The sequence below is a fragment of the Oryctolagus cuniculus genome, chromosome 11 (assembly GCF_051225735.1).
Source record: "Oryctolagus cuniculus isolate XC-2025 breed Fujian yellow rabbit chromosome 11, ASM5122573v1, whole genome shotgun sequence".
NCBI classification, from domain to species: domain Eukaryota; kingdom Metazoa; phylum Chordata; class Mammalia; order Lagomorpha; family Leporidae; genus Oryctolagus; species Oryctolagus cuniculus.
This window is the reverse complement of record NC_142877.1, coordinates 72,682,822-72,709,855: the sequence shown is the minus strand read 5'-3', so window position 1 is coordinate 72,709,855 and position 27,034 is coordinate 72,682,822. Positions and strand designations below refer to the sequence as shown.

Sequence of the window (27,034 nt, the reverse complement as noted above, 5' to 3'; positions counted from 1 at the left end):
TGTATATGGTTTGAATGTCCCCTGAAAAACTCACATTGAAATTTCATTTCCATTGTCACAGCAGTTAATAGGCCACTTGGGAGACTCGTATCCCATATCAAAGTCCCTGTGTTTGAGTACTGCCTGGCTCTGCCTCCAATCCAGCTCCCTGCTAATGTGTACTCTGGGAACCAACAGGTGCTAGCTTAACAAGTTGAGTCTTTGCCAACCATGTGGGAGACATGGAAAGAGTTCCTGGTTTCTGGCTTTGGCCTGGCTAAATCCTGGTAGTTGAGACATGTGGGGAGTGAATCAGTAGATGAGAGATCTTTCTCTGCCTCTCAATTTTTCTAAAAAAGAAAAAAATTGACTTTTATTGCCTTTGTAACTTTTAAGAAGTGATTAGGTCACAAGGATACCACCCTGATAATGGACTAGGGTTCTTCATGAAAACATGAACTCTTGCTTGCCATTTGCCTCACTATCATGTAACAAGAAGGCCTTCCCAGGTCTGTACCTTGACCTTGTACTTCCCAGCTTCCAGCACCCTGAGCTGCATAATCTTCTACATTTATGGTTTACCCGATCTGTGGTATTTTGTTATAGCAGTAGAAAATGAACTAAGACAAATTGCTCCCAACTGTTGGTAAATGTGAATGAAGAAATTTTAAGCATTATATTTAGGGCTTGGTGTAAGCTTCCTCTTGGACTAGGAGTGGGATTGCTGGGGCAATATGTTACATACATGGTTAACTTTATTGAATTGCTGTTTGACTCAGGAATTTTAAAAATAGATTTATTTTATTTTATTTGAAAGGCATTACAGAGAGAGAGAGAGAGAGAGAGAGATCTTGCATCTACTGGTTCACTCCCCAAAAGGCCACAATCACTGGATCTGGGCCAATCCAAGGCCAGGGAGCCAGGAGCTTCTTCCAGTTCCCTCAAGTGGGTGCAGGGGCCCAAGCACTTGGTCATCCTCCATTGCTTTTCCAAGTGCTTTAGCAGGGAGCTGCATCGGAAGCAGAGCAGCCTGGACTCAAACCAGCACCCATATGGGAGGCCAGCCTTGCAGGCAGTGGCTTTACCTGCTATGTCACAATGCTAGACCCTGCAAAAGGTCTCAAGGTATAGACCTGAAAGTTACAGAGCATCACATTTGCCACATTTGACTGGGATTATTCCATTTCAAAACAAAGAAAATATACTGCATCTCTTCGTGGGGGGAATGGGAAAGTCCCATTTTCAAAGGGCAATGGAATGAGGGGAGAATGTTACAGTTAGCTTTAGAGACACAATGGAATGAGGGGAGAATGTTACAGTTAGCTTTAGAGACAATCTGCCTCAGGCAGCATTGCATTTTGTTATGGTTTGAACAGGACTTGGCTCCCCAAACTTATTCAGATATTTAAATCACAAAGTCTAGTGTTAATGGTTAATGGGTTAATGTTAATGGTTGATGGATTAATGGTGGATACCTGATATAATTATGGAACATGGGAGGTATGCCTAATGGGAGATCTTTAGGTCACTGGGGGCTTGTCCTTCGAAGGCAGTTCTCATTAGAGGGTTGGTTACTTAACTAGAGTTCAGACCAACTTCTTTCTCTGCTTTCTGGCTAGCCATGTGAGCATTTCTCCTCCAGCCTCACCAGATATATAAATCAGTGGGGTCATCTACCCTTGGGCTGTGAACCTCAAAAAACGTAAGCTAAAATAAATCTTCCTTCCTTTTTTTAAAGATTTATTTATTTATTAGAAAGGCAGAGTGACAGAAACAAAGGGGTATGGTGGGGGGGAGAGAGAGAGTGAGGGGGATCTTCCAGGTAATGCTTCGCTACCCAAATGCCTGTAACATCCAGGGCTAGGCCAGATGAGAGCTAGGAAGGAGCCAGGGACGCCATTTGGGTCTCCCACATGGGTGACAGGGACCCCAGCACTCAGGCCATTATCTCTTGCCTTCCCAGGTGCATAAGCATGGAGCTGGGTTGGAAATGGAGCAGCCAGGACTTGGACTGGCACTCTGAAATGGGGCGGGGGCATCACAAGCAGTGGTTTAACCCACTCTTCAGCAACGTCTGCCCAGCCATCTTCCTTTCTAAGTAGCTCTTTTTGGGTATTTTAACTAAAGTTGTGAAAAGTTGACTAATTTGTACTAGATTCAGTGCAGTAGTGCTACTTAGAGGAATGTTGGGACCTCAAAAGAAAGGAAGTGGAGGTGGCCTGAGGGATTCTAGGAGCTCGGAAAGTCATTAACAGCCAGAATAAAAACCACTCATCCTGATCAAGGGAATGGAAGTTGAAGGCCTTCAATAGAGATTTACAAAGAGCCAATAAAAATGTCTGGTGGGGGAACCAAAAAGTCCAATTATGTATCATCTGGTCTCAGAGAACAGAAAGCTACCTTACAACAACAGTAGTCATGTAGGGAGAACATTCTCATAACCTTTGTTTCCCCACTACCCACTGCATCCCAGCTTCCAGCTTCCACTCTGGTGGAGACAGATCAGAAAGCATAGTTCACAAACCAGGGAAGAAAAGCAGGGGGAGAAACCAGGGTTGCACTCACCCCTTGCTTGCCTAGGTCCAGCCTGCAGCAGGCTTCACCAACAGGACATTTTTAACGTTAGAACAGTTTTAAAAGTTTTGATTATTACATAGAATTACACACTTAAAATGACTGTATTTGTAACCTAATAGGATCACAGGACTTTATAGGGCCTGCCTGAGTTTTAACCCATGGTTAGGAGAAAGACCACCCACATAGAAGCACTTAGAAAGTCTTGGGAAAACCAAATCAATTGCTTGAAATACTAGTTATGCACTTAGGAATATGATAGGTGGCTTTTCACAGCAGTTACAGAATCACTTATAGAATAACAATGTCAATGCAACCAGATACTTGGTATCATAGGACAAATAGTAGAGTGTTCCATCACTTACCTGTTATATAATTTTGGCCAAGTCAGTTAATCCCTCTGTGCCTCATAGTTTTCAAGTGCAAAAAAGGTTAACAATACCTGCCTTACTGGGTAGTTATGAGAATTAGATTAAAAAAAAATCTAGATTTAAGTGATTAACACAATGTTTGGCAAATAGTAGCTCTTCAGCAAATGATAGTTATCATCATCATGTATCCTCAACCATTTTGAATTAAAATTTTGTTTTTCAAGAAATTATCCCAATTTTTATTTCTCTCATGTAGTACGCAGTTATCTATGGGCATCAAGAAACAATAATATTTTAATGAATGTAATAATATCCGTAAAATTCTTATCATAATGACTGGAACACAGTAAATATTCATTGAATGGTATTATCGTAGTTGCTATAAAGTAAGCTGTTTTGGCCAGCGCGGCGGCTCAGTAGGCTAATCCTCCACCTAGCAGCGCCGGCACACCGGGTTCTAGTCCCGGTCGGGACGCCGGATTCTGTCCCGGTTGCCCCTCTTCCAGGCCAGCTCTCTGCTGTGGCCAGGGATTGCAGTGGAGGATGGCCCAAGTGCTTGGGCCCTGCACCCCATGGGAGACCAGGAGAAGCACCTGGCTCCTGCCTTCGGATCAGCATGGTGCGCTGGCCACAGCGCGCCAGCCGTGGCGGCCATTGGAGGGTGAACCAATGGCAAAGGAAGACCTTTCTCTCTGTCTCTCTCTCTCTCACTATCCACTCTGCCTGTCAAAATAAATAAATAAATAAATAAATAAATAAATAAATAAATAAAGTAAGCTGTTTTACCTTCCTCTCTCCTCCCCATGGACTAACTGTGCCATTCCTTATGCTCCATGTAATCTCTTTTTATCTCAGTTTCTTCGTGTGTACAATGAAGCTTTTACTTCTTTTACGTACCTTACAGGGCTGTCGTATGGAATAAAATCATTGTTTTGAAAGCAGTTGCAAACACTATACAAATATGATGAGTTAATATTGTGTGTCATGCCAGTTACCTCTTTTTAATATTGTAAATGCCTTTCAAAATGATTTTGAATGACACTCAAAGGTTTACTGTAAAAAAACCAGAATGATACGCCAATTTACAAGCTGCTTTCTAAAAGTGTGTATTTTCTAGCTCAAATGCATACATAGATGCTGTGGGGATACTTCAAGATCTCACTAGCTTACCAACTTTTTTCTTCTTGAAAAAAAAAAAAAAAAGATCCCTGATCTCTCCTACCTTACCCAAAGGTTTTCAATTAGAGTTTCAAGTTAGGGTAGACAACAAGGGTCTAACATCTCCTAACATGTAAATGTTTTACCTGGAAAGGTAAGGCAAACTCAGGATTTGAGAGAAGAGATTCTCATCAACAGCCTCTCAATTAGTACAAATTAATTGATTAGATTCATCACCATGTTAGTTAAAAGCATTCATTCTGAAAGTAGGTGATGGAAAGATGGGTACATCTTGGTGGAAGAATAAAACATGGCCACAACCACCTAAGAATAAATAGCTCAACAGGCTTTCTTTCTATTTATGTCCAACAGAAGGTGGCTGCTTCCTAAGATGCCTCCCACCAGATGGTGAATTCTCAGTTCATTTTTAACTACCTGCAAAATCATGGCACATGGCTCTGACCTCATTTCATTTCAGAATTCACCCTTGGTTACAGCACCAGATTAGTGTAGCTTCTGATTGCCCTCAGGCTAAAAGATTCCTAAAGGTGAGAGGTCAAAGTCATACACAAACACACATGTACAGAAATACGTTTATTTCGATGAATAGCTCACTCTTGATAATGCAGCTATGGTTATGGACAACTATTTGTTTCAGACCAATTTTCCTTCTATATCTACATAGCATTAGTTATCTCAATTGACTCTAGAAATGAAAACTGATTTTAAATTACTCTAAAAAATAATTAAAAAGGAAAATTGTAAGTGCTGAGTTCTCTGTATATATTACACCCTAAAATTAATATAAAATCCTTTGGATTACCTATATCAATCCTCATTTATCAAATCTTTCCTTATAGTATTCATGGTTGCGAATTGATAGCACATTATTATAGCCCCCAGGATAACCAGGGTAAGCTCTTTCAATGATGAGGAGTCTCCCTGGAGCTTAGCCACCACTCTGATCAATTACTTTGACCACACATTGGCCCCTTAAAAGTAACTGAAGGCAGACATCTTGTAGAAGGATGGTGCTTATAGAAAAAGGCACAGAGTCAGTAGAAGGATCAGGATCTGGATCTGCTCAATGTCACTATTGGGGAAATAACTTACAATAACCCAAGGGTGGGCTGGTTTTGTCACCTTCTTGGATGCAATTTAGCAAATGATATGACAGGAATATACTACTCTGCCATTAACTATAAATCCATCTCAACTTTTTTCATGTTTATTTTCCAAGGTGAATTGATTATACTAAGTACAGTAAGTAGGCAATGGGAGAAAAGGAACATATATATATGTATATATATATATGAAAAAATGTTAACAGGAAACAATACAGGTATTTATAAATCCCTAAATAATAATAATCACTTTGGTATCAGAGTATTTTTGTTATAGCATAGGGCATTGTACCTATGACCTATAAAAAGGTGAAGTTAGAAAGAACCATTGAGAATAACTAGACCAGCATCCTGAGTTCACGGATGAATCCCAGATAGTGCTGACAACTTTCCCAAGGATGTAGGGCTGCCTCATGGCAAAGGATTTTACTACACACAGTCAGTCTTCCAACTCTTAGTCTTGTTTTCTTCTCATTCTTTTGCAATTTGTACTGATAATTATCTTTATATTAAAATTAAATGAAAATTAAAAATTGCTTTATATACATAAAATTAGATAATACTAAGAATGTAGTTTTTCTTAGCCACACATTAAAACCACCTGGAGAGCTACTAAAACTACCAACACCAGGCCACGCCTCAGATCAGTTACCTCACAAAATCTAGAGGTGAATCCAGGCATCACTGTTTTCTAAGACTCCCCATGTATTTCTAATCAATAGCCATATTTGAGGATGACTGTACTGACGTAATGATAATGAAAAGTGTGTGTCTCTGATCAACTGTTTCTAACTCCCTCGTTCCAATCTCTACAGCACTTGTTCTCACAGTTTGGACCTTTGACCAATAGCATTGGCATTTCCAGTGAGTTTGTTACAAATATATATTCATGGGGTCCACCCTAATGTAGTGAATCAACCTCTTTGAAAAGGGGGTCCGGTAAGCTGTGATTCTTATTCATGTGAAAATTTCTTTGAGTTTTTTTTCTACATCTTAAAATTTGAGACTCCTTACTCCATAAGCTATCATTTTGAACAATTTTTTTGCTAATTTTCTCTATATTTACCTTCATGCCTAAACAATGTGTTTATAATCCTGTTTACTTAAAAATACTTTTGTTTATATTTATTCATGTTTATTTGAAAAGCTGAGAGAGACCGAAACAGAGAATCTTCTATCTGCTCATTCACTCCCCAAATGCCCACAATAGCCAAGACTAAACCAGGCTGAAGTCAGGAGGCTGTAACTCAGTCTGGGTCTCCCATGTGAGCGGCAGGGAACCAACCACCTGAGCATCAACTGTGGCCTCCCAGGGCAGGCATCAGTAAGACTGCTGGAAGCCAGCGTGGAGCTGAGTCTTGAAGCCAGGCACTTGGCTATGGGATGTGGCAGTCCTAAGCGTCATCTAAACTGCTGTGCCAAATACTAGTCCTTGTAATCTTGCTCTTTTTTTTTTTTAAATCATTTATTCAGAGGACAGAGTGACAGAAAGCGGGGTGGGGGGTGGAGAAAGAGAGAGAGAGAGAGAGATCCTCAATCCACTAGTTCACCCCCAAATGCCTGCAAATCCAGGGCCAGGTCAGGCCAAAGCTGGGAGTCAGGAACCGCACATGGGCATCAGGGGCCCAAGAACCCAGGCCACCATTCTCCCACCTTCCCAGGTAAACTAGCAGGAAGCCGGGAAGAAGAAATATAGCTGGCATTTGAACACTCAGACATGGGATGCAGGTGTTGCAAGTAGTAGCTTAACCTGCTGGGCCACAACCTGCTGCAGTACATGCTCACTGCTGCAATTCTTTTCTTGATCTGACATTGTACCCTTCATGTACTGACTTCCTATTATGGTGAAAAAGAATTTAGTGAGTTCTTTGTATTTTTTCCACTCCTCTCATCCTTTCCGTAGAGTTATATCAATTTGTTTTCGGTGAATCTGTTAGTTTGTATTTATAGTATCAGTACCATAAAACATTGTTCCCTGCAAAGCTAAAATAAATCTATGCTTGTGTGACTTTTCTTACATAATTACTGGTTTTCCTGGGATTATTAATTACCTGACTTGTTTATTGGCTCATTATCCCTGCATCTATTTTTAATTTTTTAATCATGTTTACTGTATCTGCTATATGCTAACAGAATTTTCACAATACCCAAGTCTGAAATAGTCTCTCCTTCTCATTTGGAAACCTGTCGCCTGAGCCTTGCATCCTCCTGCTGTGATCGTGGTTGGTATTCTGAGGTCAGCTGTATGCTGACATTCTGGAACTTGGTGATGTCCTGGACGTTTCTCTCACAGTGCATCCAGTCTGCTGGCATTTATGCTGCCTCCACCTTCAAAATGTGTCTAGAATCTGATCTGCTCTCTTGACTTCCTCTGCTATCAGCCTGTCCAAGTCACCATCATCTCTTACCTCAACCACTGACAAAAACTTCTCAGTTCTTCCACCCATCCTAAGTTCCCATCTATATTATACACTGCAACCTTTAGAAACATAGCTTAGATCATGTCTCATATATGTGCAGCTAAGTGCAAAGAAAAGAAAAGAACTATATGCCATTTGGGAAAGGTTTACTTACTTTTTTTTAAGATTTATTTATTTGAAAGAGTTACACAGAGAGAGAAGAGGCAGAGAGAGGGAGAGGGAGAGGGAGAGGGAGAGGGGGAGAGAGAGAGAGAGAGAGAGAGAGAGGTCTTCCATCTGATGGTTCACTCCCCAGTTGGCCGCAACAGCCAGAGCTGTGCTGATCCAAAGCCAAGAGCCAGGAACCAGGAGGCTCCTTCAGGTCTCCCACATGGATGCAGAGGCCCAAGCACTTGGGCCATCTTCTACTGCTTTCCCAGGCCACAGCAGACAGCTGGATCAGAAGTGGAGCAACCAGGTCTCGAACCAGTGCCCATATGGAATACTGGTGCTTCAGGCCAGGGCATTAACCCGCTGCACCACAGCTCCAGCCCCTGGGAAAAGTTTACTTTCTTGAGTGAGTGTGTTGAGTGGTACACAGATGATGGGTGTGGGAATTCCATGTACCTTCTCTCTGATTACTCTGCTAGGCCAGTGCTATGGAAAGCAAATTTAAAAATTAAACATTTATACATTTGGGAATTATTTTATACTGTGGATTTTCCTCTGTCTTTTGGGCCTGCCTTCCTTCCTTTCTTTTTTGAAGGTTTATTTGACAAGCAGAATTACAAAGAGAGTGGGGGTGGGGGGAAGAAGGAGAAAGGGAGGGAGGGGGGAAGGGAGGGAGGGAGGGAGAGAGGGAGAGAGAGTTTTCCATATGCTGGTTAACTCCCCAAATGGCTACAATGGCCAGAGCTGGGCCTAGGAGCTTCTTCTGGATCTCCCACATAGATACAATGGCCCAAGTACTTGGACCATCTTCTACTGCTTTTTTTTATGGAGCTTGAACAGAAGTGGAGCAGCAGGGACTCGGACAGGTGCCCATATGGATGCAAGTGTCACAGGTAGTGGCTTTACCTGCTGTGCCACAATGCCAGCCCCTGCCTTTTGGATCTATCCAGGCACAAACCCAGCTAAATGATCTCCGCCCATGTTGAGTTTGGGTGGATCTTCATTCTTCAGTTCACTAATTCAAATGCCAGATTCTTCTAGAAACACCCTCACAGATTTACCCAGAAATAATTCATCACCATTTCTCTGGGTCTCCTTTAACCTTGTCAAGTTGACGTACAAAACCATCACACAAGTCCTTGGCCAATTTAAAGAGAATGTAGATTAGGACATTATGATATGTTGCATTTGTGCTCAGAAGTAGCTGAAAATAAGATGAGTGATTTTTGTTGATCTTGGGATGTTGAGTAGGTAATGAATCAGCTACTCTATTCTTATTTATTTAATATTTTAAATATTATGGAAAATAATAGCTCTCAGATGAGGAAACTTGAGGCTCAAAAAGATTAAGTAACTTGCCTAAAGTGAAGAGACTAGAATGTGGTGTAGCTAGGTTTTCAATCCTTGCAACTTATTCCTGAGCCTATGCTCTTAAGCATTTCCTATCCTGACTATACTTGTCCATTACATTCGCTACAAATATTGTCTCAAATGTCAATATATCATTTTAACTTTGTATATGGTCTTTTTCACTGTTTAGATATTTAAAATTTTGTGTGTTCAGATTTTCAATTTTTTCTTTACTCAGTTTTGTTTCATACTAAGAAAGGCTTTGTATGAATAATAACAAAATATTTCTTTGTAGTTTAAACTTTGTGATAGTTATTCTTGAATCTTATTATGTTTGTCTATGATGTAAGGTGGGGGGGGTCTAATCCCACTTTTTCCCCAAATAGCTAGCCAATTATTCCAAGATTTGTCCTTTCCTAGATGAATTGATTTGCAACTTTGCTATAATAGATATTCAGAAATTTACCACCTTGTTGGACATTCTACCAGTTAGTGATTCATTATGGTCAAGAAGAGTTCTTTTAAAAATGTTACCCTGGAAGGAATGCCAACTAGAGACATCACAGTGTAGGAGCAGATGTTTGTCGTAATAGTTAAGACCCTGACTTGGGCTCCCACACCCCATACTGAGACCCAGTGTTGCTCTCGACTCCCGTTTCCTGCTGATGTGCACCCTGGGATGCAGCAGGTGACGGGTCCAGTAGTCAGGTCATTTTCACCTGAATGGGAGACCTAGATTGAAACCTGGATCCTGGTTTTTGCCTGGCTTAGCACTGGCTATTGTAGGCATTGGGGGAGTGAAACAGATGATGAGAGATCTCTGTCTCTGTGCCTTTCAGATAAAGAAAGAAGTATAATATAGGTATAAATTAGCTAGATAATATTATTTTGTCAATACCCAGCTGAAATAAATGTAGTTAGGTACAGTTATTTTGGCCCTGGAGGTTCCTGGGGAAGAGACATTGAAACAAGATATATTAATGTTTAATATAAACCATGGAAATGAGAAATTATTGCCTTCTTCATAACGTTGCCTTTGACAGGCAAAGTTCACACATTCATGACAATTGTAGTACATCTCATACCAATGGAAATAATGAGAACTTGTATCCTGATTCTCCAAATTTTTCTAATATTCCCCAGCCTTGAGGCACGGAAAATCAATTAAGAAAAACCCTGCAAGGATAAAGAGTCTATTGAAGACCCTTTGTCTTGAAATGTGGAGCTGAGATGAATCTGGGGATGGGAGAACGTGACAAATCTCCTTTCCTCTGGGGCAGCATCTTATTTATATTAGTCATCTGTCTGTATGGAGTCCTGGGAAATTCATCTCTAAATTCTGAATAATTTCCCCTCATTTCACTATGTGCGAGCTCTGAACAATTAATGTCCTTACTTGCCTTCACCATGGTTCAGTGTGATCTAACACAGATTCAACCATCTGTCTGTGTTTTCTTCCATTTGCAACATTTGTTCTTCCTGCTGATCTGACTGCTTCTTTTCTCTGCTTTCTGATTCAGATAGAGCAAGCTGTCCCAGAAATGTACTTGTTAGCCAAAAGCAAGTCTCTTGGACCACAAAAATATAAAGCATTCTCCTACTATATTCATCCAGCTAGTAAGTTTTTATAGAAATTTTTATTTTAAGGTATATGGCCTTCTAAGCATATACAGTTTTTAACCTGTTGGCAACATCAAACATATGTAAATCTAAAACTATATTTGTGAGAAACAAGTTCGATTTTTCTTATGTATGGTCCTGAGGTCATCACTGTCATTTCAGTGAAGTTCCAAATTCCTTTTCAAGTAGTACATCTCAGCACATCAGACTGGAATCATTTGCTTTCCTCCTGAAATACATTCTTTCTATGTTCTCCCAATGAGCGACTTTTATGGATAAGTATTCTCAGTTCTGTTCTTGTTTTCCTTTTGATAATATCATTATTTTGTTTTATTTTTCAGAGGATCTATCAATTGCATATTATGCCATTGTCTTCTTGATCCCATTGTTGTCATTAAGAAATTAGCTGTCAGTTTATTTGTGCCTGTCTTTTGAGTAATCTATCTTTTTGTTCTAGTTGTCTTTAAGGTTTTCTTCTTGTCTTTGTTGTTCTGCAGTTTCACTCTGTGTGTCATTTATACTGTTTGTGATTTATTTGGTTTCCTGAATGTGACAATTAATGTATTTTGTCAATTTTAGATAATTCTTACCCATCACTTCTTCAAATATTTAAATTACCTCTCCTTGGAATTTTGATTAATCCTTCTCACTTTTTATATCTCCAAACTTCTCTTTAGTATTTTACATCTATTTGTCTCTAAGATGCAACCTGAATCTTTTTTCAGTTTCATAACCCATTCATTAGTTACAACTAGCTGTATACAATCTGCTTTTTAACACTTTGAGTTTTAAATTTCTTTTTTTAAAAAAGTTTAATTTTATTTATTTGAAAGGCAGAGTTACATAGAAAGAGAGAGAGAGAGACAGAATGATAGATCTTCTATCTGCGGAGTCATTCCCCAAATAGCCACAATGGTTGGGGCTAGGCCAGGCTGAAGCCAGGAGACGTGAGCTAATCCACATGGGTGCAGGGGCCCAAGCACTTGGCCCCTCCCTCACTGCTTTCTCAGGCACATTAGCAGTGGAGCAGCCAGGGCTCAAACCAGCGCCAATATGGGATGCTGGCATTGCAGGCAGCAGCTTTGCCCATCATGCCATAACTTTGCCTCCCTGAGTTTTAAATTTCATTTATAACCTTTTCATTTCTAGAAGTTTGATATGGCTAGTTCTAAATTTCTTTCCCAATTGGTTTCCATTATGTGTACACTGGTAAGCAGCAGAAGTGATGGCTCAAGTAATTGGGTCCTGCCACTCATGTGAGACTCAGACTGAGTTACTGACTCCTGGCTTCAGTCTGGCTCAGTTCCAATTGTTGTGGACACTTGGGAAGTAAACCAGCAAGGGGAAGATCTCCACCTTCTCCCCCTGCAGCTTTTCAAATTAACAAAAATACAAAATTTTAGTTAACAGCAAGATAGCTAAACTACCTGTAGAGAATTAACAGTAGAATTAGATGATAAAATGTCCCCTGCCGCAAATCCTAAGACACAAATACCCATAGGCCTGTGGTTGTTATCTTTGTAGGATAAATATGTAAAAGGATGATGAATTTTTTTAAAGATTTATTTCCTTTAGAGAGAGGGAGGAATGGAGAGAGAGGGAGGGATGAAGGACGCAAGGTCTTCCATCTGCTGGTTCATTCTCCAAATAGCTGCAATGGCTGGAGTTGGCCCTGTTCAAAGCCAGGGTCTAGGAGCTTCTTCCAGGTCTCCCATGTGGGTTCAGGGTTCCAAGCACTTGGGCTATCCTCTGCTGCTTTCCAGGCATGTTAGCAGGGAGCTGAATCAGAAGTGGAGCAGTCAGGACTCAAACCGCTGCCCATTTGGGATGCCAGTGATGCAGGCAGCAGCTTTGCCCACTATGCCACAGCACTGGCCCAGAATAATGAATAATTTTATTTTTTTATTATTTTTAAAGCTTTTATTAATGAATGCAAATTTCATAGATACAACTTTTCCCTCATACCCGCTCTCCCACCCCTACTACCATCCACCTCCTACTCCCTCTCCCATCCCAGATGAAGAATTTTAAAAGGAGGGATTAGTCTTTGGGCTGAGTAAAATGAAGGCTGTTAGAGGAGTCAGAAAAGTTCCTTTCTGGGTATTGAATACAGAAGTGTTTGCTTTGTAATAATTATCTAAACCATATATTTGTTTTGTGTAATTTTCTGTATCTGTGTATTATTTCACAACAAAAAGGCTAAAAAATTTTAAGCTCAGAAAAAGAGTTTCTGAATGGCCTAGTTTTAGGTACAGGTTAGGAGCATGTCAGTTCTATCAGACTGTGTTCGCAGGTTAGGATCAATAGATGGTAGGCAGCCCAAATCCAGCGCTTTTTCTCTCACAATGCAATTTTCCTATAGGTTTGGGATTGCCCTTATTTGGTACAAGTCAATTCTATGCTTGTGAGCAGTAAACCAATAAAGGGACCAAGACCACACTGAAGCAGAAAGTTCTAAAATTCAGCCACCTAAGAAATCAACAAGTTAAAAAATAAAAGATTTGATGAACAAGAATGTGTATAGCTAGTTAAAGACAACACTTAACCAATATTTATGAGTATTTAAAGCTTTTCAAAAGATTAAATATTTCTGGTACTTTTTCATTATAATTTTAAAAATGTTTTTCTTTACTGAATACATATGAGCTTTTTGGGTTATTTTTAAAACCATAATCTAAAATGGTGAGTAATCATTTACCTCAAACAATATTTCCTATCACATACTACTTATTAGTACTTTGACCAAGTGAGACAAGACTGGAGCTATGATAGCTGCTTATTCTTGGTCACTCTAATGATATAAACCAGGTGACCCCTCCCTATAATACAGGAACTGTATTTGAAATCCCAACAAAATCAGAATTTAAGATTGCATATTCCCTCCATGATGAGAGAGAAAATCCAGTATAATCACAGCAAACTATTTTTCTACTGCTCCTCAAGGAGCTGGGTTTTGAGTCAGACTCTGGAGGTGAGGCTTTCCTCAGAGGAACACAATGTCCAGACACTGCTGAAATAAATTCAGAAAGTATTAAACCCCGCTATTTGGCTATACCATATTTCTGGAAATTGCCAAGTAATTCTTTCAGATGCTGTATTGTCAGATTTTCATTAAACTCCTATGTTAGGTTTCCATTTCTTTTTTTTTTAAAGATTTATTTTTATTTATTTGAAAGACAGAGTTCCAGAGAGAGGTAGAGAGAGAGAGAGTCTTCCATCCACTGGTTCACTCCCCAGATGGCCACAACGGCTGGAGCTGTGCCCATCCGAAGCCAGGAGCTTCCTCCAGGTCTCCCACTTGGGTGCAGAGGCCCAAGGACTTGGGCCATCCTCTACTGCTTTCCTAGACCATAGCAGAGAGCCGGATAGGAAGTGGAGCACTTGGACTAGAACCGGCACTCGTATGGAATGATGGCACTTCAGGCCAGGGCGTCAACCCGCTGCGCCACAGCACCAGCCCCTAGGTTTCCATTTCTTAAGAGAGAACATTTATAGAACACTTGGTAATATCAATTAAGATTTTCTTTCTGTGAAAAATTAATGCTTAGGGGAAATATAATAACCAAATGTAAAGAACAGCAAGTTTAGACCATGTCTTCATCTGTATATGGATACAATAAGAAGAACACATGAATTTAAGCCTTTAAGTTAGCTAGAGGAGAAAAACGTCTTTAAACAAGAGAGGGTTTGCTTCACAGTCACTGATGCAAGCACAGCTAACTCTAGATTGAGTTGTGACACAAGCGTCTCAGCTCCTTTCCCAGATCTTCCAAGTGCTATAGCAAAGAAGCCGGTGGTTTCTCAAGGTGATTTCCCCATCCGTGATGCTAGAGTATGGCCTGCAGCACGCCAGGTGGTCCGGGTCATGTTGCTTCATTCCAGACCTTCCCTGTCAAATTGCTCTTTCATCTGACAATTGATTTTTTTTTCATGTAGCTCCTTGACTTTTGTTGCTTCTCTTTCCACTTGCTTGAAGTAATTTGGAATTGGAATAAGAGGCACTCATCATTTCTGATCATTTCAAAATGAATTATTAATATTGATTGAGCACAGGAATCAGCTATACCAACCAAGTAAGATGGTTGAGGATTAAACATTTTTTTAATTGGGAGGCCATTAGACCGAGATGGCTCCAGTGTCTTGGGTTCCTACGTAAGCAAACCTAACCCCAACTCAATGTAAACAGTAAAGTGAAATTCACACTTAGCCTATCAGAAACTGCCAACTAACATATACCTAGAAACTACTAATCAGAAATGGCAACCAGCCTTCTACTGGGGACTTTCTACTCTAAGCAATCAAGTATATTTTCTTTGTCTTACTTCCACAGAAACATTATCAAAGTTTTCCTCCCGTACCTCCCGCTGAAGTGCTGAACAAGTAGCCGTCTGGGTCTGCCTGATTCATGAATCACTGCCTGCTTAAATAAGCCCTTCAAAACGATCCTGTGCCTAAGATTCTCTTTCAACTGTTTACAATTATCTGACACACAACACACCCCTACTGCTGCTGCTCTTCCCTTGCTATTAGACAGTAACTACCTGAATACCCATGGGTGGTATTTTCGAAAGCCTGCCGCAGTGTTAATAGTTGAATACACTCATTTATTCGTCAAGTATTTATTGACTGTATAAATGGCCAGTATGCATCTGAAAAGATGTTCACACCATTAACTGCTGGTGAAATTGAAGTGAGATCCGTGGGGAGGCCACTTTATACCTATTAGGGTGCTACAATAAAAAAGACAACAAGCAGTGGTGAGGGTGTGGAGTCATTTTGACAGTTTGGCAATTTTCAAAATGCTAATCATACAACAACTACATTCAGAAATTCCACTGCTAGGGATACACCCAAGAGAACTGAAAACGTCTGTAGCTACTACAACTTATACATGATTGTTCATAGCAGCATTATCACAGCCCTGAAGTGGAACCAACCCAAATATCCATCTTCTGATGAACAAACTGTTATGTATTCATATAATGGAATATCATTGGCCATAAAGGAATGAAGAGCTGATTTATGATACAACATGGAGGAACATTGAAAAAGTATGCTATATAAAAGAAACCAGATTAGAAAAGGCTATGTATTATGTGATTCCACTGTAATTGGTTAATTGGGTGGGAGTGCTTGCTCGCTCTCTCTCTCTCTCTTTCTCCCAAGTGGAAAAAAAAAAAAGGAGGTGGAGAGGTGTCGCTCCCCCTCTTCGAGGAGGAACGACACAGGACCCTGCGCTGTTCTTTTGTCTGCTCGGCCCTTCCCGGGTTTGCTGCTGGTTCTTCCTGGGTTGGCTACCGTCCCTCCACCTCCGTGGAGGGGCGGGCCCCCTGCCACTTTCCCCACTTCCGCGGGGGAGTGGCACACCGCCGGCCGGCTCTCTCGGGGGCTGCACAGGTGTTCCTTCAGATAGATGTTCCTGGTGCATGCCGTCTCTCTCCTCCTTTATAGTCCTCTTCCACCAATCCCAACTCTGCTACCCACACGCCAAGTACGCTGCTCTCCTCCAATCAGGAGCAGGTCCTACAGTTTATTGGTTGAACTGGAGGCAGCTGTGTAGAAGCTGTTTCTCCCTTCTCAGCGCCATATTGTGGGAAAGCAGATGCATAGAATAAGTCTTAATTCCAGTAACTTAGTCTAGTCCGAGTTGCTCCCCACAGAGAGGAAGCTTGAAGACATCAGTGAAGATTTGGAAACAGCGGTAAGGACTGAACAAAGAAATCTATTATGGACAACTAAGAGGATTGCCAAGGCACATTGAATATTTGGCGTCAACTGATAAATTATCCACTAATGTGCCAAAATGCTGAATGTTTTGTAGTACTATGGGCATACTTTATTTAAAGATTTTCCAGTAATTATTTACTTTCTGAGATAAGATACTAAGGAAGATGGATTACTGCTATTAGTGACAATTTTTATGTATATGGTTCTATTACTTCTAGATTTCAATTTAAATATAATATTTTTTCAGGGGGCAGCAAATTGTGCCTCAGGGGGTTAAGCCACCACTTAGAACATCACATCCCATGTCAAAATGCCTGCAATCAAGTCCCAACTCCACTTCCAATTCTGCTTCTGGCTAATGCACCTGGGAGGCAACAGATGCTGGCTCTAGTTCTTGAGTTCCTGTCACCTATGTGGGACACCTTAACAGAGTTCCCAGCCCCTGGCTTTGGCCTGACTGAGCCCTGGCCATTGTGGGCATTTGAAGCATTAATTAGCAGATGGAAGAAGATCTCATACCCTATCCTACTCCTGTCACTCTGACTTTCAAGTAAACAAATATTTTTAAAGTAGTATTTCCAGTTATAAACAATACTTAATGTTTTGTTTTGTTTTGTTTTGTTTTTCCTGCAGTGAAACTGCTCAAACATAACTGTGTAGCTGGATGTCACACCAGTTCCCTGGGGCCACCCAAGGCATGGTGAGATTGACCGTCCATCCTGTGGGTTGTAAATTCAGAATTTTTCTTGGAATTCATGTGACTTCTCCGGGGGCTTGTGCTCTCATCTTCAGTTCTGGGCTCTGGGCTCCTGCTTCCACTTACTTAACCCCAGTTGACAGTTCATGCTGTCCGTGTTTCATATTATGCTAACCCAGTCATGCATGTCAATCATTTTCCCTAATGGCCTCTAGAAACATTCACAGAAGCCCATATACTCATGGGTAAAGATGCTTTGCCGAAGGTTGGTGGTATGCAGGGATTCATATCATATCACAGTAAAAATAATAACTCAATTTGATGTCAAGTACATCAGTTTATGTCAGCCTCCTGTACTTTCCGTATTTTCCTCACTTTGTGTCCTCCAAGGAGCAAAACTCCAAATCCTTCTACTTTTTAGTGACAGGGTGATTTAGCTCTCTGTGTGCCCTGCAGCCAAAGTCAGCTTCAGGAATATCATGACCTGTCCAAACCCAGTGCTCAGCAGAACAAATAGGTGCCCTCCTCCTTACCTTTTTTTTTTTTTTTAACACCACTCACATAAACCTGTAGCCAATTTTTGTTTTTATTTTCTTTCAAGACTTAGCATTAAAAATATTGTCTTTCTAGAAAAGAATTTGACAAAGTTAGACAAAATAATATTGTATCTGAGCTGGAAGAAAACTCAGACACTGCTGCCCACTTCCGAATTTTACCAAAATAAATTCCAATAAGAGGAAAGTCACATACTTTCTTTCACTCTTTCATTTTTAGAATGCTTTTGATATTTTTAAATTTTTTTATTTTTTGCCAGGCAAAGTTAGACAGTGAGAGAGAGAAAGATGCAGAGAGAGAGTTATAGACAGTGAGAGTCAGAGAGAAACATCACTTCCATTGGTTCACGCCCAAAATGGCCGCTATGGCTGGTGCACTGCTCCAATCCAAAGCCAGGAGCCAGGTGCTTCCTCCTGGTTTCCCATGCGGGTGCAGGGCCCAAGCACTTGGGCCATCCTCCACGTAACTCCCAGGCCACAGCAGAGAGCTAGACTGGAAGAGGAGCAGCAGGGACAGAATCCGGTGCCCCAACTGGGACTAGAACCCGGAGTTCCGGCGCCGCAGGCGGAGGATTAGCCAAGTGAGCCACGGTGCTGACCTAGAATGCTTTTGTATAAGTGTCATAGTCTATAATAAACACCAAGTTTTCAAAGCCAACCATGTTCTCCACGGACAGGATGAGCAAGAACCTGTGATTTAAGCAAGCCAATGTTCTTGTGTCTAAGGAAAACACCTCCTGGGACACACAGTGGCCTTTTTAGATGCAGGGTGCTTCAGGGGTTACATTTATGTAAGTCTAGCATAATGATTACACAATCTGACTAGAAATCATTAGAACATTAATTTTAAAAGATCATAAAATATCTGAGGCATGAATAGTCTAGAAACCATCATTACTAAGAGCAGGTGCCCACTGCGGTAACATAGAATGGCAGGGAGTAGAGAAAGTGGGGCGATCACCCCCAGGAGGAGCAACACAGGCTTGGATGAGGAAGGTCCTGGGGTATTTGGAGAAAAGGGAAAGGATTTCTAGGAAAAATGCAAATGAAGAAAGCTGGGAAGAGGGCCCAGCAGGCATCCATGGTCACCTATCAAAAGCACATCTTATCTGATTCTATTTTATTCTGACTATGAATGCCAGTAGTTTTATATTTCTGTTTTGGATATCCAACAATTGGAAATATCAATTATCAGATGTTTTCTAGGACTTTCTGAAGTGTCAAATAATCTTCAGAAACAAGAGAGTGGAGTTGGTAATTTAAAGCAAAAATTAATGGAGTATTGATTGGGCCTGAGACATGTGCAAGCCCAATTATTCAATAACTACAATTTCTTGAGTACTTACTCTATACCAAGTACTACATCACATGATTTACAAGTGGAATCTTATTTATTTTATGTAATAAGTGAGGTATTTTTTCAGTTTTACAAATGAAGGAGACTAAGGTGAGTTTGATATATTGCAAAGACTTGAGTCTATAACATCATGGGAAGTTCCAAAAATGCATGCTTGAAAAGGAAAAGCTTGTGTTTTAGAGCAGAGATTAAGACTTGAGCTAAAGTTGGAATATCAGCAGAGAAATAATAACCAAACTGTCCTGATCTTACTACCTGTTCAAGCACCAATGACTAATTGATCTTACCCTGCTAATCAAATGGATACAATCTTAAAGTTCATGGAACTTACATTCTAGTGAGGGAAACAGATCATAGACAAATAGACAAATATTAAAGTGACCTCGGGTGATAATTTTGCTGTGAAGAAAGTTTGACAGTGAAATGGAGCTGGTTAGCTTTAATTACAGTGGTCAGGGCACCTTGTCCTGAGGAGGCAAAATCTGAGCTGACCCTTGAGTGATGTGAAGAAGTCGGCCATCTGAAGGTCTGGCAGGAAGCATTTTAGATACACCGAGTACACCTTTGGGAAATGATCTGGTTAGTAAACATGACTGTCTATTTCTAGTCCTAGACTGTTTTAGAATTGACAATATTTCAGTTTTTCTTACGTGTTTCTCCTAACTCAGTATTCAGGCATTCAGTGGTCCTGTGGTCTGAGATCCCACTATAAATATACTGTGTGGTCTTTTACATAGAGGCCTCATATGTCCTTTTAGGCTCCTGTCCCTACTCCTAAAGAAGAAAGGCAATTTTTTGGCTCTGGAAAAATGTTTCAAAAAGACAGCTGCAACAATTCCTCCCACCTGGGCCCAAGTGTTGCTTTGCCTCTGCTACTTTCTTACTTCTCTCAGCAAGAAGTGAAATCCTTTGAATCTGGGCTGCCTGTGACTCGCTTCACCATCGAATGCAGTGACACCAAGTGCGAGACTTCATCGGCACTGGGAAGCCTCTGAGGACAAGAGAGCAGATGGAGATAGAGATGCCACCAAATCCATCATCAGTCAGCAGACTTCTGTTTAAGGCCTTCTTGGACCATGCATCCCTAGTGACCACAAGAGGATTGCATCTGCGTGAGAGACCTTATGTGACATCAGCTGGTGAACCACTCAGCTGAACCCAACTCCAACATCTGACCCACAAAATTCTGCGCAAATAAAATGCTTGTCATTTTTAAGGTACGAAATTTGCTACACTGGCATAGAGCATTAAGAAATGAGCTGAGCCCCACAAACCTTTTTTCTGGACATCATGTCTTCTGGTTCTGGACCTGTAGCTTCTTCAGAAGGTCTCTTGAAAGGTGTGCCAGAATACATTACAGTAGGCTTTCACACATTTAAAAATTAATTCACTTTAAATGTATACAACAGCAGAATTGGAAGATTGGTTCTGCTCCAGGAGAAGGGATTTTTTTCCCCTACTATTTTCAATTAATAGGTATTGGGTTACCACTAACCTGAGCAGATGGATTTAGGCAGAATCTTATCCTACTCTTCCAAGCCCTTGCTTTCTTTTAGCACATACTCTAAATTCCCAATTCAGGAACCTTCTGGAGTGTGCACTACTCACCAAATATAGGTATCTGTTGTCCAGGATCTCTACTAGTACTCATGTGTCGATAACTAGAGTTTCAAATACCTGCCATTAGTGGTCACAGGGCAGTTTCACTCTGAGATGTTATGTAGATGCAATTGAGAATAAGGGAACCCACATTAACAAAGCAATCCTGTGTAGTTCTTGAGTGCCGTGTAGCTCTGGTCTTCTTTACTGCTGCCTTCTCACTAAGATTTGGCAGGTCGTAAAGACATGGCTTACCACTTATTTATGATTTTACAGTGTTCTGGCTACATTTTTGCCTTTTGGTTCTGAACACATCCAGGCTAAATAATTCTCCCTTAGTTCTCAAAGATGCTTGCAATACTTCATTGTAGGGGTATTACATAGCAGGTAAAGCTGCTGCCCGCAGTGCCGGCATCCCATATGGGCACCAGTTTGAGTCCTGGCTGCTCCACTTCCCATCCAGCTCTCTGCTATGGCCTGGGAAAGCAGTAGAAGATGGCCCAAGTCCTTGGGCCCCTGTACCCATGTGGGAGACCCAGAGGAAGCTCCTGGTTCCCGGCAGCAGATCAGTGCAGCTCTGGCCGTTGTGGCCAACTGGGGAGTGAACCAGCGGATGGAAGGCCTTTCTCTCTCTCTGCAACTCCTTCTCTCTCTGTATAACTCTGACTTTCAAATAAATAAGTAAATCTCCAAAAAAAAAAAAAATCTCATTGTAGGGGCTGTTTTCTGAAAGGTCTTTCTCTGCCTTACTCAGAATCCCACCATTCTATATTTATGTTGGGATTCATTTAATCCATATCCCTTCCTATAATCCCAACATCATCAACTATGGTGAAAACTATCCATTTGTTGACCCACTGGGGTTTGATGACACTTTTTGAACATGTGGATTATCTACTAGTCTCAAGTGAATTTCTCTATTGCCCATGAAATGCCTTGACCGTTGATTTTTTTAAAAAAAGATTTATTTATTTATTTATTTGAAAGTCAGAGTTAGAGAAAGAAGGAGAGGCAGAGAGAGAGAGAAAGGTCTTCCATCTGCTGGTTCACTCCCCTAATGGCCACAATGGCTGGAGCCATGCCAATCCAAAGCCACGAGTCAGGATCTTCTTCTGGGTCTTCCCACGTGGGTGCAGGGGCTCAAGGACTTCTGCCATCTTCCACTGCTTTCCCAGGCCATAGCAGAGAGCTGGATGGGAAGTGGAGCAGCCAGGACTCGAACCGGTGCCTATATGGGATGCCGTCAGTGCAGGTGGTGGCTTTACCTGCTATGCCACAGCCCTGGCCCCGACTTCTTAGATCATGTCTTTTCTGTTTCAAAGCTTATGTTCCCTGAAAGCCTAGGCACTCAAGTCCCTGCTGCCTGTTTGAAGAATAGAGTAGAAATAAATGGCATTTCCTGAGCTCAGTTGTTCAGACTATCCTCCTGTCACTCCTTGGTTTACATATCCACTTCCGCACACTGCCCCATATTCTTTACAGTAATTAACACCCACATGTTCTTCAGCGACTACGTCTCTAAATGTCCCTTGGTTAGAGTGTTACAGTGTATGAACTTTTGAGCATTTTTAGATGTGGGGCAGACAAATCCTATTGAGTGCTTTTTCTTGAAGGGTAGTAAACTTATAAATGGCAGATATTTATAGATTTACAAATGTGCCAACTTCCATTTCAAGAATCTTTCTGTGATTGTATATTATTAATCTCTAAATGTGAAAGGGCAGGAGCAGAGTAGCTGGAATGTTTGTAAGACTCTAGGTCTGAATTTTGAGATTTAGAAATGTTTGAAGACATTGGTTACCATTTTTGAGGTCTTCCTTTAGTAAAACCAAATACGAAACCCTGAAGTGGTGTTTGGCCTAGTGGTTAAAGTGCCACATGGGATGCTTGCATCTCGTACCAGAGTACCTAGATTTGTCCTAGCTCTGCCCCTGGTTCCATCTTCCTGATAATGTGCGCCGGAGAGGGGAGCAAGTGATGGCTCAAGTACTTGGGTCTCCATCACCTACATGAGAGTACCACACTGAGATCCCGTTCCTGGCTTCAGCCTGGCCCAGCTCCTGGTGTTGTGGACATTTAGAAAGTGAATCACAAGATGGGAAATCTTTGTATGTTTCCCTGTATCTGTCTCTTTCTGCTTTCCAAATACATTTTTTTAAATTTATTTATTTACTTATTTGGAAGTCAGAGTTACACAAAGAGAGGAGAGGCAGAGAGAGAGAGAGAGAGAGAGAGAGAGAGAGAGAGAGAGAGAGGTCTTCTATCTGCCGGTTCACTCCCCAGTTAGCCTCAATGGCCAGAGCTGTGCCAATCCGAAGCCAGGAGCCAGGAGCTTCTTCTGGGTCTCCCATGCAGGTGCAGGGGCCAAAGGACTTGGGCCATCTTCCACTGCCTTCCCAGGCCATAGCAGAGACCTGGATTGGAAGGGGAGCAGCCAGGACTCGAACCGATGCCCATATGGGATGCTGGCACAATGCGGCCCCTCCAAATACATTTTAAAAAATCTTAAAAATATGAAAACCCCAAAATAGTATTCCCAATTCACAAGTCTCATTTGGTCAGGCTGATAATTTTTAATTCTATTTTCTGAATGACACAAGTCCTATATGCATATGAGGGTACTTCAGAAAGTTTAAAGAAAAACAATTAAAAGATGAATTTATTTTATTGTGAAAGATTTCAAAATCCATACATAATTTTTTTCATGAAACATTCTCCACAAATTTTTGAAGTTCCCTTTTATGTTGTGATTTTGAAAACTTAATACACAGAAGCATTAAAAGCAATACATTAAGTAGCTCATATGCTAGCTTGGGTTCTTCCAAAGGCACACTCTGAGAAAATGACTGGAGTACAGTAATTCTGACAGAGAGGAGATCCTGGGAAACACAAGAGAAGTAGAGAAAGCGAGACGGAAAGGGAGGAAAGCCAAGGAAATTTCCTGTGAGAGCAACACTTGTGTTGACTTGCTGCTGTAAACAACTGCGGCTGAGTCCTATGGGAACCTCTCACCAATCCTGTAAAATGGTAGCAATTTACTTAGAATTGTTCCTCTAGGGCCGGCGCCGTGGCTCAATAGGCTAATCCTCCACCTTGCGGCGCCGGCACACCGGGTTCTAGTCCCGGTCGGGGCGCCGGATTCTGTCCCGGTTGCCCCTCTTCCAGGCCAGCTCTCTGCTATGGCCAGGGAGTGCAGTGGAGGATGGCCCAGGTGCTTGGGCCCTGCACCCCATGGGAGACCAGGAAAAGCACCTGGCTCCTGGCTCCTGCCAGGATCAGCGCGGTGCGCCGGCTGCAGCGGCGGCCATTGGAGGGTGAACCAGCGGCAAAAGGAAGACCTTTCTCTCTCTGTCTCTCTCTCTCACTGTCCACTCTGCCTACAAAAAAAAAAAAAAAAAAAAAAAAAAGAATTGTTCCTCTAACTCTGTTATCTTCCTTGATCTAATTGTTTAATCTAAGCTAATCAAGAACTATTTTATTCTAGTTGTATGTCTTGATTTCCAGTAAGTTCCCTTCTCTATTCTTTTTAAAACCTATTAAATTTTTCCTTCCATGTAATTTTTGTTTTTATTTTTAAAATTTTAGTTTTTTTTTAAAGATTTATTTATTTATTTGCAAGTCAGAGTTACACAGAGAGAGGAGAGGCAGAGAGAGAGAGAGAGAGAGAGAGAGAGAGAGGTCTTCCATCTGCTGGTTCACTCCCCAGTCGGCAAGAGCTGAGCTGATCCAAAGCCAGGAGCCAGGAGCCAGGAGCTTCTTCTGGGTCTCCCATGCAGGTACAGGGGCCCAAGGACTTGGGCCATCTTCTACTGCTTTCCCAGGCCATAGCAGAGAGCTGGACTGGAAGTGGCACAGCCAGGTTTCGAACCGGCACCCATTTGGGATGCCGGCACTTTAGGCCAGGGTGTTAACCCACTGCGCCACAGTGCTGGCCCCAAAATTTTAGTTTTTTAAAACAGAGTCAATATAGTTCATAAACACCATTCCAAGAATATGATATTCCCTCCCTCCTCATTCCCTGACTCCTTTCCCTCTAACCCTCCCTTCCTATCCCTTTTTTAGTTTTTGAGATAACACGTTTTAAATTTACATTACAGTAAAAAGGCTCAATGCTTCACCAAATAAAATGTTTAACAAGTTAAAAGCAAAAAGACCGCATATATATAGGCGACAGCTATAAACAATAATTGAATGGAAAAATGACCATGTCACCCATTTACAGTAAATTTCAAAGTAATTCTTCCATGTAATTTTTGGAACTAATTTCCATGTAAGTTTTAATAATCATGATCCATTTTTCCAAAATCTCAAGAGGATTTGGATCAAAATTACTTTATTATTTATTGAGTCTTCCTATCCAGGAATGTGATATATTTTCATTTAGCTGGGTATTTTGTTTGTACAGGTTCTAACTTTTTACACAGGTTTCATATGTTTCTGATTTGGTTTTCTCCTCAATAGTTTACAATTTTCACTGCTACTGTGAATGGGATATTTAATTTATATATTTTAAAAACATGTGTAGTGAATTTTGGCAATTTTATATTGCCCTGGCATCTATTTGGGATTTAAGTTGGGATTTCTCTGGCTTGAAATGTGGCTTAGTCACCTTTGACACAGTCTCTAGTTCTTCAGCTCCTTGCAGTTCCTCAGTGTGGTTAATCCAGACACCTGCCTTCCTGTAGCACAGCTAGGCAAACCTACTTAACTCAGTCCAGTGACCCTCACACCTTGCATGGACTGCACAGGTATGCCAATGACCACTTCTCAGTGACACTGTGACCTCATGGAACTCACGCCTTCTTGCTTTAAATCCATCAATTAAAATTCCCTGGGTGGTGGTGGGGTGCTGTGGCATTGCAGGTAAAGCTGTCACCTGCAGTGCCGGCATCCCATATGGGTGCCGGTTCAAGTCCTGGCTGCTCCACTTCTGATCCAGCTCTTGCTATGGCCTGGGAAAGCAGTGGAAAATGGCCCAAGTCTGCCTTGTGGGAGACAAGGAAGAAGCTCCTGGCTCCTGGCTCCTGGCTTCAGATCAGCACAGCTCTGGCTGTTGCAGTCATCTGGTGAATGAACCAGTGGATGGAAGACTTCTCTCTCTCTCTCTGCCTCTGCCTCTGTAACTCTGCCTTTCAAATAAATAAATAAATAAATCTCCAGTAAAGGTTTTAGTCCCATAGATCCTTCTCTCTCTTTTATTGTCCACCTGCTAGCTCAATATGTATGTTCTTGATGGTTCCCTTCTTCCATAGTCCCTACTCAGTGTAGGGACTATCCTTTCTGGAATCTGTAGGTAATAAAATTGTTTCTGTTATTTAGTGTGTTTTGTTATGCTGTCTCTGTTGTGTCTCACCTGACATGTACAACTGACCCTAACTTATTTCCTGGTCAGGGCTGTCCTAGAGGGTGACAATCTTAGAGAAAGAAAGAAAGAAAGAAAGAAAGAAAGAAAGAAAGAAAGAAAGAAAGAAAGAAAGAAAGAAAGAAAGAAAGAAAGAAAGAAAGAAAGAAAGAAAGAAAGAAAGAAAGAAAGAAAGAAAGAAAGAAAGAAAGAAAGAAAGAAAGAAAGAAAGAAAGAAAGAAAGAAAGGAAGAAAGAAAGGAAGGAAGGAAGGAAGGAAGGAAGGAAGGAAGGAAGGAAGGAAGGAAGGAAGGAAGAGAAAGAAAGAAAGAAAGAAAGAAAGAAAGAAAGAAAGAAAGAAAGAAAGAAAGAAAGAAAGAAAAGAGAAGAGAAGAGAAGAGAAGAGAAGAGAAGAGAAGAGAAGAGAAGAGAAGAGAAGAGAAGAGAAGAGAAGAAAAAACCCAAGGTCAGATAAAAGCCTTAAGGGCATTTGCCAGTACAAATTTCCTGTGAGATGCACACCTGGCTATGAGTCAGGAACTTTATAGTGTCCACCAGGAGAAAGAAAAATCTTGCGAAAGACACATAAGCATCCACAACCACCTAATGTGGAGCCCCATCAGGTACAGGCTAGAATTACAGCTACTTTCTAGAGAGAGAGCTCAAGACCAAAGTAGTAAGAGCTTACAGACCAACACATTATCAGTAATTTGTCAGAAAGCTATGCACGTCTATTGGTTGGCCATGTGTCTAACCACCTTCCAAACTGATTTACCTCTTCTCATCTACTCCCTTTCAGATGTCTTCTATTAGTGGAAGACACAATTTGGCTGTTCTTTTTCCCATCCCTTATTTCTAGAGATTAAAGTCAAGATTTTAGCTTGGTTTTCTAATTTCATTCTAACTATACCTTACTTACTCTTTGGGATAGCTCAATCTAATTTTCACTACTTTCATCACATAGCAGTCCCCTGGAATGTAGCTTTCTGGATAAACTATAGCTAGACTTTTAAA

General features: G+C 41.2%; 1 long non-coding RNA gene across 3 annotated transcripts in view; it reads left to right on the top strand.

Moving 5' to 3' along the window:
• Positions 1 to 935: 935 nt before the first annotated feature.
• The window catches only part of LOC149123525 (uncharacterized), a 42,375-nt gene continuing 16,276 nt past the window's right edge, over positions 936 to 27,034 (top strand). The window contains exons 1-3 of one of the 3 annotated variants that reach the window (XR_016216894.1): positions 936 to 1,681; positions 17,107 to 17,173; positions 19,840 to 20,301. This is a non-coding gene — a long non-coding RNA (uncharacterized LOC149123525). Of the gene's footprint in view, positions 1,682 to 15,946; positions 16,448 to 17,106; positions 17,174 to 19,839; positions 20,302 to 27,034 lie in introns of those variants that run through there. The other 2 variants (XR_016216893.1, XR_016216895.1) reach the window with 2 other exon arrangements.